Below are 14,817 nucleotides of genomic sequence, written 5' to 3'. Positions count from 1 at the left end.
TAAAATTTTGTTCTAAAATGAAGCAAAACGTAAATATGTAAAAATCTAATTTAATTATTTTCATATATTGAATTAAGATTAACAACTCAATTTCAATTTATATATTGAAAATTTTCTTTCTAAAGTATAAAAAAACTAATTTTGAGAGTTGTTGAAGAATAAATTATTCAAAAATATTGAAACTAAATAAAATTAAAATCAATATATGTAATAAATAATTATGTTATGAGTAATAAAAAAACATATTTTAAGGTTAATAATAAATTCGGGTTGGTTCGGGTTATATTAGGTGAACCCATGAATCAACCCAACCCATAAAATTTTCATTTATTTGAACCCAACCCAACCCAAATTGCACGAGTTAGGTTGGGTTGATCGATTTTTTCAGGTCATCGAATTTTTTTAACACCCCAAACTAGATCTTACAAAGATTTAGAAAATTCTATATTAAGATTAATTTTATCCTATATGGTGAAGAATAACACACAAGTTAAATGTTTTTCGCTTATGAAGCAATAAAATAATTTGTATAGCCAGAGAAGTGTTTCAGATGTGAATTAGTCAATCATACTTTATTAGATAATAGTGGTGCAAAGATTATTACTAATGAAATTAGTAAACACCAATTTATAGAATTTCTAAAGTAAGGCATATTAAGAGAAAGCATCATGCATGGTAGTGACCAAGATGACTTTTAATGATAAATGTTTTGATAAAAACTCTCTAGGCTAAATTATTTTGAGAGTCACCTAAAATGTATAGAGTTATGAGATATGTCTCTTCTTTGTTAGGGCAAGTGAGAGAACATGTTGGGTATAAAGTATGTCATAGGATACATAACTCATCGATTTTAGTGCAAGTGGGAGATTGTTGTGATTTGTGTCTTAAAGCTTTATAGTTAATTAGTTATTTAATAATTATTTAATTTAATTATTAAATATGCAATATTAAATTATCTATTACAGTAAAAATATAAGGTTATTAGATGTAATCTTGAACAGTATGAGGTTGACATACAGATAGATCATATTCAAGTTAATAACCTAAACGATCTATAGTATATGGATAAAGTTTGATGTCTTATCCTAGTACACTATAGATACGATCCACTTTATAATTGTTACAAACTGTTTAATCCAAATTGTTCATATGAAGACATGTGAGTGGAGGTACCCTATACAAAAAAATTTGTATATGATTGGACCTCGAAATATTTAATCTTTTTGTGTAAATTCGTTAATTGAAGAGATTAATATTTTACAGGATAAGTCATACGTGACTCGATTTTTAATTTTGAGTGAGTTATGAACTTCTGCCTGTGATGTCTCGACCTTTGATTTGTATGGGTGAAAGTGGCCCAAGTTGTCAACTCAATATGCTTACCATTTTGGGACTTAACCAAACAGGCAGTTGCAAAATGGAATTCACTCCTTCCCATATAGGGAAAACAAATAAGTGGTTCCCTTTAAGTTCTGACTCTAGACTTGAACAAGGGGCCCACCTTCTCACTAGCCCAAAAGAGACTTTGTTTATGGTTGGGCCATAAATAAATTGTTCATCAAAGATTAATGGTACCTAAGAAGATTAAGATAATTATAGGGATAAAACAAACTTTTGACCCAACTATATTTACGAACAATTCGTGAAAAATTGATTTGCTTAATGGTTGTATTCATGGACGCAACTTGTCTTGCAGTGCATAAGAGTGATGACAACACAAGTATCTACGGTTCACATTTTTCTCTAAACTCTCCCAAAAACACAAAGAAAGGTTCTTTGTTTTTCCTTTTCTTTCAAGAAGGCTCCCACAATCAAACTTTCAATTGATCCCTGAAGTATGATGGTTGTTGCAAATACAAAATCAAACTTTCAATTGTAAATATTTGGCCGTCAAACTTTTACGAGTGTTAAAATTGAACCAATCAAACTTATAATAGCTGTAGAAATTGGACTCCCAAATGATAAAAATTGAACTTTCAAATTTATTGATAGCACCCAAAATATGCTATCTTACGTAGCTTAACTCGGATTCATTACACATTTTAATGTGTTTAAATGATGATTTAATAAATATCGAGCAGCAGAAAGGTAGATTTGAGCATTAGCACGTAAATCGAGTGTATACAGAGTATTTAGAGCTCAAATGAAACATTTAGGTCAAAATGGATGCAAAATGGCGGATTTGTCCCAAGGACCTAGTGTTGCAATGATAAAGACCGAAGCGTTGAAAAGGCAGCAATGTTGCGGTACTGTCCTGTGGTGTAGCAGCGCCATCATATATGCAAAATAAGTTTCTTATCGTTTTTGACCTAGTGTCACAACTCTGGGGTTGTCTATAAATATGAAATTTCATAATTCTAGGCCATCGACATCACCTTCATTCGAATTCTCCACGACTTTCCCTTTTCTGTCTTAGTATTTCCTCATTTTTATGTAGTTGTATCTTAACCACCCAAACTTGTATCCATTGAAGATGAATTTTTTATGGGCTAAGAAGTACTCTCTAGCTTAGATTGAGAAAGAATCCATGATATTTTGTTGTAAAGACTTGTTATTTACATTTTCATCCATGAGCGTTGTGATTCTTGAATGTATTTGAATTTTTATATTTTGGATTATCTTCACGATGATCATCTTTGCATATTTTCATTGTTTGCTATTATATAACTCACAATTCGTGATTTAGTTGTGTGTTAATTCTTTGTAGCACAAATCAAAGCATGCTTATGTGTTAATTGAGTGGCTATTTATGATGGTCATTTTACAACTTTGCATGATTGATTAAGTTCTAGAATAAAATCGATTAAAGTACTTAAGCACTATTTAGTAAATAATCATCTTACCTCTCTCCTTAATCATAATGCAAGTGTGAGATATTTATTTAGTACATTGTACTCAACTCATTAGGCACTTAATTAGTTTAATTAAGTGCATTGATTAATGTCCTATGCCGCTTGTTATGGCACTACCGGAAAAATTGACTAAACACTTGCATATAATGTTAATGATTACTTTTACTATCAAGTGAACAACTAAACTAACGGATGGGTCCTAATACCTAAACTAGACCTTTTCTCATTCACATATTCTATTTCAACTATTACATTTACTTTTCATATTATTTACTTTTATGCAATTTACATTCATCTCGCACAGAAACAATCAAAACTTCCCTTGGTTACTTAAGAAACTTGAATCTTGATTAGAGGAAAACACCGTACTCCATATAGATCAACTTAGACTACGAATACTACAGTTTTAGTTAGGTTTGGAGTTTGTAAAATTATTTGGTGGTTGGAAAGAATTTGACACCCTATTCCTCCTTCATCACTTATACAATAGTTACAATATCTATAATTATATAAGTTTGAGGGTATAATTGCAACTATCATTATACTTTAGGTGTGATTTTTACAATTTGCCAAGAAAATACACATACATGCAATAAAATCAATCTCCTTCACTTATATTTTCTCTCTTTTGTCCTATAATATTTTTTAGAATAAAGTTGTCTACATACAATTTTTTAAAACAAATTACTTTTCGCTTTGAAAAATACTCATGAAATATAAAAGTTGTTTACAAATGATTGTTCCTAACTAAGAGCCTTAAAAATGGCATATATTTAAGTATCTAAGTTAGACCTTATAGTGAGAAGATATTTTTGAGAGTTTGGGTGATGAGAATTAAGCATTTGAATGAGGACTTGAATTCAAATTCCTATCATCTTCCATTGATGAAAACACCATGAGCCTCACACTATTGAAACAAAACTAGAATTCAATTTTTGCTCTCATTGAATTTATTAACAATATTATATTAGCTAAACGCAATTGATGACTTACAAATTCAAACCAAAAATGGAAAATAAATAAGCAAATTCATGTGTGGAAATAAATTTTTGTAATAATTTTAATTGGACAATAAGTTATTTTAAGATAAGTTGGAGGAACAATAGTCAATTGTAGCAAACGCAACTCATATAGATAAAGGTGTGCCAATTAATAAATTCATTAACATTTTTCTATTTTTAGAATCCATCAACAACTAGAGTACAAATATAGATTGGACAGAACTCTATCTTATCGCAATGTTTCCTTATATAAACACATTGATCAAGACAAATGAATAAACTCAACATGTTTAATCTCCAATGGCTTGTTCTTCCCCTCGTTGTAACTTTAGCTTGCTTTTCTTTTTGTATAGGAGACAATGTCTCTTATGATTCAAATGTCATAATTATCAATGGCGAACGACGTGTGATCTTGTCAGGTTCAATTCATTATTCATGCAACACTAAAGCAATGTGGCCTGATCTTATTCAAAAAGCTAAAGATGGTTGACTTGATGCAATTGAGACATACATTTTTTGGGATCATCATGAACCTCAACGACGAAAATATGATTTCTCTGGACATCTAAATTTTATCAAATTTTTTCAACTCATTCAAGATGCTGGGCTATATGTCGTGATGAGGATTGGTCCTTACGTGTGTGCTGAATGGAACTATGGAGGATTTCCGCTGTGGCTGCACAATATACCAGGAATCCAACTTCGCACGGACAATCAAGTCTACAAGAATGAAATGCAAACTTTTACAACAAAGATAGTGAATATGTGTAAACAAGCCAACCTCTTTGCATCACAAGGAGGGCCAATAATATTAGCTCAAATTGAGAATGAGTATGGAAATGCGATGACACCATATGGAAATGCAGGAAAAACATATATCAATTGATGCGCTCAAATGGCTAGATCTCTCAATATTGGTGTTCCATGGATCATGTGTCAACAGAATGATGCCCCACAACCTATCATTAATACGTGCAATGGCTTCTATTGTGATGTCTTTAGTCCAAATAATCCTAAGAGCCTAAAAATGTTTACTAAAAATTGGGTGGGATGGTTCAAGAAATGAGGCGACAAAGATCCTTATAGAAGTGCAGAAGACAGTAGTTTTTTTTGTGGCAAGATTTTTCCAATCTGGTGGCGTGTTTAATAATTATTACATATATCATGGAGGCACCAATTTTGGAAGAACATCGGGAGGTCCATTCATCACTATATCTTACGATTACAGTGCCCCACTTGATGAATATGGAAACTTAAATCAACCAAAATGGGGACATCTCAAACAACTCCATGCATCCATCAAAATGGGAGAGAAGATTCTTACTAATGGCATCCATTCAAACCAAAAAATTAATAGCTTTGTAACTTTAACAAACTTCTCTAACCCAACAACAAGGGAGAGGTTTTGCTTTTTGAGCAACACAGATGCCAAAAATGATGCTACCATAGATTTGCAGGAAAATGGAAAGTATTTTATACCAGTTTGGTCTGTGAGCATTCTTGATGGTTGCACCAAAGAGGTTTTCAACACTGCAAAGATCAATTCTCAAACATCTATGTTTGTGAAGGTGCAAAACGAGAAAGAAAATGCACAATTCTCGTGGGTTTGGGCTCCGAGGCCCATGAGAGATACTCTACAAGGAAAGGGTACATTTAAGGCAAACCTTCTCTTGGAACACAAAGGAACTACTGTTGATTTCAGCGATTACTTGTGGTACATGACGAATGTTGACACCAATGCAATGTCTTCCCTTTAAAATATAACTCTCCAAGTGAATACAAAGGGTCATGTGTTTCATGTATTTGTGAACAGAAGGTACATTGGGTCGCAATGGGGAAGTAATGGCCAGAGTTTTGTATTTGAGAAATCCATTCTATTAAAATCGGAACCAACACCATAACCCTTTTAAGTGTCACAGTAGGACTAAAAAACTACGATGCATTTTATGACATGGTGCCAACTGGAATTGATGGAGGTCCCAGTTATCTAATTAGAGATGGAAATGTCACAATTGATTTATCATCAAATTTATGGTCTTATAAGGTTGGACTAAATGGAGAAATGAAGCAACTTTACAACCTGATATTCTCACAAAGGACAAATTGGAGCATAATAAATAAAAAAATCTATTGGGAGGAGAATGACATGGTATAAAACAAGTTTCAAAACACCTTCCGGAATTGACCCTGTAACATTAGACATGCAAAGAATGGGAAAAGGTCAGGCTTGGGTAAATGGAAAAAGTATAGGACGATTTTGGCCTTCTTTCATTGCTGGCAATGATAGTTGCAGTACGACATGTGACTACAGAGGTGCATATGATCCTAGCAAATGCGTTGAAAGCTGTGGAAATCCTTCTCAACGATTGTATCACATTCCAAGGTCGTTTCTATCAGATGACACAAACACGTTAATTTTATTTGAAGAAATTGGTGGAAATCCTCAACAATTCTCGGTTCAAACAATCACTATAGGAACTATATGTGGAAATGCTAATGAAGGAACCACGTTAGAGTTGTCTTGTCAAGGAGGGCATATCATCTTTGAAATTCAGTTTGCTAGCTATGGAAATCCAGACGGAAAATGTGGTTCGTTCAAACAAGGCTCATGGGATGTAACGAACAATGCTATTTTGGTGGAAAAGGCTTGTATTGGAATGAAAAATTGTTCAATTGATGTATCTGCAAAGTCGTTTGGATTAGGCAATGCGACAAATTTATCGGCAAGATTGGCAGTTCAAGGGTTATGCTCAAAGAACTGACTAGTTTAATATAGTGGTGTAAAATATATATTCTTTACATAAAATAAATGCTAATTGTTAGCAAACCAAATATTTTATTTCTTTCCATTTCTTTTTATGATTTACTAATCACATGCATAAGAGAAATTAAAACTTCTAAACACTTTTTTATGCTTCTTAAACATTTTAAAAAAATATTTTAGTGCTCCATATAAATTACCTAATAACCAACAATGAAATTAAAAAAAAAATACTTGATAAAATTAGAAAATTGGCTTTTAGGTGTTGACACAAGTTACAAAACTGCTATGCAATGATGATTTGATAAAAGGAAAATATATAAACACATTGATATACAAAATTGTTTGTGAAAAAAAGTTCAATGATCACATAGTGGAATATAATAATTCAATCCAATTAAGATACAAATTATCTGAAATAAAATGAAAATGACATTATATGGTTTTCTATACAAACACATTAGAATTTCAAATGATCATGTACCAAAATATTCCAACCATCAACACATACATTAGAAATTTTGATGTACAAAATGATTTAGAAATCAATATATGGTCATATAATTCTAAAAAGCGATAACACAATTTTATTTGTTTGTAAAAACGACAAAAAAAAACTCCATATTCGAGTATATAAAATCAAGCAACAATTATTTTAAAAGTCACAACAAATTTAGATTAACTTCAGATCACTTTTTCAACTTATATAAAACTATAATTTGTGAGATAGTAGAAATTTAAAGCAAAAGATCCAAAAGAGAAAAGTTTCTAATATTTCCTCTAAATTCTTAAGAACCTGATAGAAATTTTGATTTTTAAATTTCTTTCTTCAGAATAATTATATTTTTTCCTTCAAAATTCCATCATTCATTAAGCATTATGTCACTAATTTTAAATTAGCAGATGACGAAAGAGGCAACTAAAACAAAAAAGGAAAATGTTAATCAGAAAGTAACTAGAAAACTTATTAAAACAATAACTAAAATTAAAACATGTGTACAAATATTAGAGACTAAAACATATATTCTATCTAAAATATAGAAATTTTACGGAACATATTTTCAATATGTGGGGGTGAGAACCTATATAACCTTTTTGGTCGAGAATAATTATTTTATGAAACCATAAATTTATAAGTTTACGATTTTTTTTTTTTTGACAATATATATTATGTAGGGATAACTACACCTTTAATCGTGAAATTAATATTACGAATTTTATGACAATTGATTTATGCTATTTTGGATTCAAGTTTATAAGTTTATAATTTGTGACTTTGTTACACACAAAATATATTAAACAACATTACATATGGGGTAGATTTATTCTAACAGAGCAAGTTGAACCCAAACGAATAAAATAAATAAATAAGATCTTATTTGGTAATTATTTGATTTTTATTTTTTAATTTTAGAAAATTAAACTTATGAACGCCTCTTCCATTTCTAATTTTTTTGTTTTGTTAACTATTTTCTACCCATGTCTTAAAAAACTAAACCAAATTTGTGAGAAAATAGATTTGATTTTCATAAATCAACAACAAAAAAATCAAATTGTTATCAAATATGGCTTAAATAAGATCTCATTTGATAACCATTTTATTTAATTTTTTTTTTTTTTTGAAAATTATGATAGTATTACTTCCATTTATTGATTTTTTTTTATGTTATCTATTTTTATTATTGTTGTAAAAAATCAAGCAACGTTTTGAAAACTTAAAAATATAAACCCTAATTTTGTTTTTTTTTTTAAATTAAGTTGATAGATATTACTTCCACTTTAAAATTTTTTCCTTTGTTATCTACTTTTTACCAATGATTTAAAAAACCTAATCAAATTTTGAAGTTAAAACTTGACCTCGTTTGGTGACCATTTGATATTTTATTTTTTTAAAAAAAAATTAAGTCTATTTCATCCATCTTTCTTACAATGATTTGCATCTTTCTTAAATACATTGGTTGTATTCTTAGCCAAATTTCAAAAAAACAAAAACAACTTTTTGAAAGCTATTTTTTAGTGTTCAAAATTTGGCTTCGTTTTTTAAATTATTGGTAAAAAGTGGAACTTTTAAAAACTTGTTTTTATTTTTGAAATTTGGTTAAGAATTTGTACTTAAGAAAGATGCAAATATTATAAGAAATGGGTAGAAAATAGGCTTAATTTTAAAAATAAAAAATAAAAACAAAATGACTACCAAATGAGGCTTAAACTATTTAATTAAATACTAGTTTTTAGACTGTAATTTGCCTAAGAATAAAAATGTATCATTAAGCATACCAAAACCAGGGTAAAGAAGTAATCATAAGAAAAAAGTCAAATTTTTTAAAATTATTTTTCTTTCTTTTAATTCTCGAAATTTTGTTTAGTTTTTTACTTATAGAAGTATATATCACATTAAAATAAATAAAATGAAAAGTAGTATGTATAAAAGGGCTACCTCCAAATATAGGAAAATGAATAAATATTTATAAATATAATAAAATTTTACTGTCTATCTATAATAAATCGTGATAGATCGTGATAAACTACTATCTATATTTTTTTATGTCATGATAGACTTCTCACTACAAGAATTTGGACTTTTGCCAATGACTGAAAAAGTCAAAAAATCATCAAGACAACCTATCCTGATGGAAATCCAACTATCGGTTGCATCGTTGGGACATCCTCATTTGGAAAACCTTTCCCGACCGTAAAAAGTCTCGTCATTGGAAAAAAAAAATATATCTCAACGAAATAGGCTTTTGCCGACCCTAAATAATACTATTGGGAAAAGTTATTTCTCCCGACAGGAAGAATAATTTTTCATTGTTGGGAGAAGTCAGCTTCTACCGACGGTTTCTTTTGGTGTTGAGAAATGGTTACTTATCTTAATGCGCAATCTACGATTCAAACGCCGGTAAAAATTATCTTTGACCTATATTTTTTCTTTATTTACTAAATATTATATCTGCTTTTTTTTTTTATAAATGTCATACCTGTTTAAATCTTACAAATATCAAATAAACTAAAATAAAAAATTGACAAAATTAGAGGTCTACAATATTAAATAATATCCAGAAAACCTGTATGAATCTTACAAATTAAATTTGTCAAATAAACAACTATTTATATGATTCGTCTTAAATATAATATAACATCTACAAATTCTTAATTCTGGAATAACATTACATAATATCCACAAAATATCTATAAAACACAATTCTACAACCTAACTTAGTTTATTGGGAGATGTATCTTCAACGTAAATCTCGAAAAACCTACAAAATAAAATTTTAAATAAGTTTAATTCTGAATATACCATATACCGATCTCAAAATAAATATAGAACTTAAAACTCAACTTAAGAACATTAACAAATTGAAACAAACCAACTCATATTTACACATTTCAATCTCAAACTCAATATAGAACTTAAAACCCAACTTAAACTTAAACATTATTATACATTTACCCCTATAGCAATTTTAAACCCAATATAAGAATATAAACAAATTCAAATGAACTTTATTTTAACCACAAACTCAATATAGCATATACCCATCTCAAAATTATTCTCAATCTAAACATAGAACTTAAAACTCAACTGAGAACATTAACAAATTGAAACAAACCAACTCATATTTACATAATTCAATCTCAAACTCAATATAGAATTTATGTGGAAACTTAAACTTAAACATAATTATACATTTACCTTAACAATTTTAAACCCGACATAAGAATATTAACAAATATAAATGAACTTTATGCAATCTTTCCCTCTCCTCTCTCCACCACCACCACCACCACCACCCACCACCCAGGTACTTTGACCTTAAATCCAACATAGCATATACCCATCTCAAAATAATCTCAAACTCAAATTAAACTTAAACATAACTATACATTTACCTCTATATCAATTTTAAACCCAGCATAAATGAACTTTATTCAATCTCCCTTCCCCCACTTTAGCTTCAAACTTTATATAGCATATTCTCATCTCAAAAATAATCTCAAACTCAATATAAAACTTAAAACTCAACTTCATAACATTAACTATACTTTAAATAATGATACGTTTATGTTGTTACCATAACTGCAGGATAACAACATATATAGTCTTTTAATTAGTTTACTACGAAAGTTGAAAAGCTTTATATAGTCAATCTAGCATTTAAGGATTGTAAGATCGTACACAATCTAGCATTCATGAGCTCTAAGATCATAGTTTTCATATCATCCATCTCAGTTTGTCTTCTTTCTTCCAGTTCGTCCAATCTAGCCAATCTAGCCTTTAAGGATTGTATCTCTTATTGTTGCTCCTTTATAACTTTCGAGGAGGATGCACTCGACAATAATTTTTTTTTCTTATTTTTTAGACTTTGGTACCCTACCATGGCCCCCGTTCCTGTGCCCAACACCTACTCACATATTTCTTCTTCCAATATTGGTTCAGATCCTTCCTGAGTGGAGGCTTCTCTCAGCTTGACCATTTGACTCTACATCAATAATTTAAACAAATAATTGAATAACAATGGCATATAAATAGAGTTACATTAAGGAATAAAAACTTACATATGCATCATAGCGGTCTGATTATATCTGCTTGTATAGATCTATCGCGGTCTATCGCATATAAATTGTGATATTTTATTATTATAATTTGTAAATATTTTCAACAGTTTTGTCATTTAAAATAATTTCTCATTTATAGATTTACTTTTCAAAAATAAAAATTCCAATAGTTATCAAATGAATTCTAAATAATTATTCAACCAACCTTAAATTTTACTTTAAAAAAATAGCTATAAACATCAATTGAACGCCGTTCCTTTCAATAAAACATTTTCACCCCATATATCAGCAAAACCAATTATCATTATCATCATATGCTTACATGATTCCTATTGAAATGACCCAAATTATTGAGAATTCAAGGCCAAAATTGAGCATCCATTATATTTCTTCATTATCAATATGTAAATTATATTTGGAGAAAAAAGAAAAGTATTATAAGATTTTCTCTTTTATATGTAATGACCTTTCCAATTTAAAATTTCACATTGAATTGCGTATTTATAGATTTTTCTATCTTATAGTCAACATGAATATAGTTCAACTAACGTGAATTTAAGACTTGAGATCTTCTATATTAGGAGGAAAAAAATTGTTCATCCCATATTTTGCGAAAATATACTCTATATTGAGCATTATTATTCTTCCCTCTTCTCATTTTTTAAATTGATTAACAATAGGACTAGAATCTCAAATTTTTAATTCAATTAATTTGAGTGGATGAGTTGACATTTTCAACCCAAAAAACGCTTGGAGAGGTTCTTTGAACCAAACTTCTTGTGTTGGACCACAATCAAATAGTTGTTTAGTTTTTTATTTTGGTCTTTTTTTTAGTTTTTTTTTCTCAGAAGATTTACTTTAATTTATAAATTTAAAAAATAATATTATTCAATATTATTACTATATTATCAATATGCATCCTATTTGTCAACGTGAACTTAGTTCAACCGTAAGTGACATGGTCTTCTTTCCTAGAGATTGACAGTTCAATTTTCCATCTCCCAATTGGTGTTCTCTCTCTATATGTATATCCTATTATGCATTTATTATGAAATTCAAAATAAAATAGACACATGTCAAAGTGAGCGTAACTAAACAACACATAGTTTTCCTCTTCGAAAGTTGAAGCTTTGATTCCTCGTTTTGTAGTTGTTGTTCAAAAGGGAAAAAAATAGACACATCTTTAAGGATCATAAAGAACAAATTATAAGAAGTTTGGGCAATGTTTTTTAAAAATAAAAGGAAAAATAAAATATATTTAGAAGGAAAAAAAGACTATTTTTAAATATAAAAAAATAGTCAATTTATTTACCATTATAGCAAAATATAATTGTATTTTAGTGATAAACAGTGTCTATCAATGTCTATTAGTGTCTATAACTAATAGATAATGACATTTTGCTATATTTAAAAAATATTTCTAATAGTTTTGTCATTTAAAATAATTATTCAAATAAATGATAAAGAAATCTTGGGCAGACAAACTTATTTTCCCAAAGCAAACAATAAATAATAATAATAATAATATTGTTGTTGTTTACTTAACTTAAAAGGAAAAAAAAAAACATGCTTCTTAAATACTATCTATAAGTTGACATAAAACTTTATATATTTTTTGCAAAGGATAAAATTTGATATATTAGTTCACTTGTTGTCTTATATAATTAACTTTTACTGTTAAATGAAATACAAAAAATGTATGTACATATGATTTTAGTTTTTGTAATTATTTTCGACTTCAGGATTTTATCGATAATTTCATAAATATTTTTCTGAAACTTAGACTACAATATTTTTCTAAACATCAATACTTTAATTGATAACCATAGCAACAATCTCAAGAAACTCTTTGACCAAAATATTGCCATCTTGACCAATAATTTCAAAAATAATAATAAAATAAAAGTTAGAGGATCACAAGCTATTAATTATTCTCGATTTCTATATAGATTAATCTCAAACTACTATGAAAATTTGAATCTAAATTAAAAATTAAAGCTATTCAAAATTCTGAATGATTCTTCCTTTGATCCAATAACTTTGAAAGAATGTTTCTTCAAAGAATTGACAGCTACGGACTACCACTATATTATATATTTAAAAAAAATTGAATATTAACATCATTGTTTTGGATTGTATGAAATTAAATAGATATCACTAGAAAACTAAATCATATTATATGGTTATGACTTATGACTTATGAGTATGAACAATGCCTTAATTTTAATAACATCTTTTAATAGAAATTATAAAAGCCAAAAGACACGTGCCTTCATGTGATAGAGGCAGGCATGTAACTTGCCTTTTGCAACTTTCAATGTGCTTCAAGATCTGCACATTCATCTTTTCTTCATGGATTTGCCTACTTTTGGGCTAATCTAAATCATATTTTCTTATATAAGCCGAACTACTTTTATATATACCAATTCTTTTATAATGTGCTTTAAATTAATCTTATGATTATGGCCAACTTTGATTTGGTCAACCGCTTTTATAAGAGCAAATGAGAGAAATATGAGAAAGTGAAGAGAATAGAATATTGAAATGTCGTCTATATTGAAAGTGTTTGTGATATTTATAGAATTTTTTTTATAAGAGTGAAGACTATTCCTACAAACCAACTTGGACTTTATTTCAACATGTTTTATCCACACTCGCATGCTCCTTAGAAAATTTCACTCTTAACTTTGAAGTTCATATGATAGAACTTACGAAGAGGAAGTTACACCTCGTTGGTATAGGTATTAGCTATCAACTATTAACCATACTTACATATCCTCGAGGTCTCTCTCATTTGAATGTAATCTCGGTTCATTCATATATTTCTAAACTTGGACATTACATGTCCACCAACTTTTACCTTGGTTTGTCCCCAAACTACATCTTACTAAAATAGGTTCGTCTCATATACTATTTGTAACACCCCATGTCTATTTTTAAGAAAGCCGAGTAGTTACACTTGGTTAAAAGTCATTCACATATATGCTCAAACAAATGAGAAGGAAAAAATTTGAAGTTGAGAGTTTAATCGTGGTGAAAAACTTTTCTTTCACGTCATGGGTCATTGATTGAATTTCTTTTTTTTTTTTTATTGAATTACGACCTATTAATTTGAGTTTCGTTGCTCTTAGTTCTCTTTTTTTCTCCTTCTAGTCGGAAGCCAATAAAATGTTGAAGTCTCAAAGAAATTGACAAATTCCCTTTGTTATTCGAAATCTAAAATACAAAATATGATTCTAACCTAAAACCATGAGTAATACTCAGGTGCAGCTTCATCTCCATGCCCTTCAATCACCAAAACAACAAAAAAAACGAAAGTATTACAAAAATATTTTTGTAGAGGATACAAAAATATTTTAAAAAAGAAAAAATGAAAAGAAAAAGAAAAATAAAAATTTACCACGTAATTGAATTAAACAAATATGGATACAACCCTAAGTATTTTTCAAATCAGATTCATGGGCATATGCCATAGGTTTTGGAAAGAACCAGAGGGTAGTGGAAATTGATTGTGAAATAAAAGGAAGCTGTTCAGTTATGTCGTTCATTTTATATCCATCCAACTTACTACTAAATCTATCTACATCATCCAAATTTCATTGCCATTAGTGCTCAATAATATGCATTTCAAGTACTCAAAGTA

General features: G+C 29.0%; 1 pseudogene; it reads left to right on the top strand.

The window, feature by feature from the left end:
* Positions 1-4,139: 4,139 nt before the first annotated feature.
* On the top strand, positions 4,140-6,615 carry LOC120070616 (annotated as a pseudogene).
* The last annotated feature ends 8,202 nt before the right edge of the window (positions 6,616-14,817 follow it).

This window comes from Benincasa hispida, chromosome 2 (genome assembly GCF_009727055.1).
Source record: "Benincasa hispida cultivar B227 chromosome 2, ASM972705v1, whole genome shotgun sequence".
Lineage (NCBI taxonomy): Eukaryota > Viridiplantae > Streptophyta > Magnoliopsida > Cucurbitales > Cucurbitaceae > Benincasa > Benincasa hispida.
Note: the sequence above shows the minus strand (reverse complement) of the source record. Positions and strands in the feature narration are given on the sequence as shown.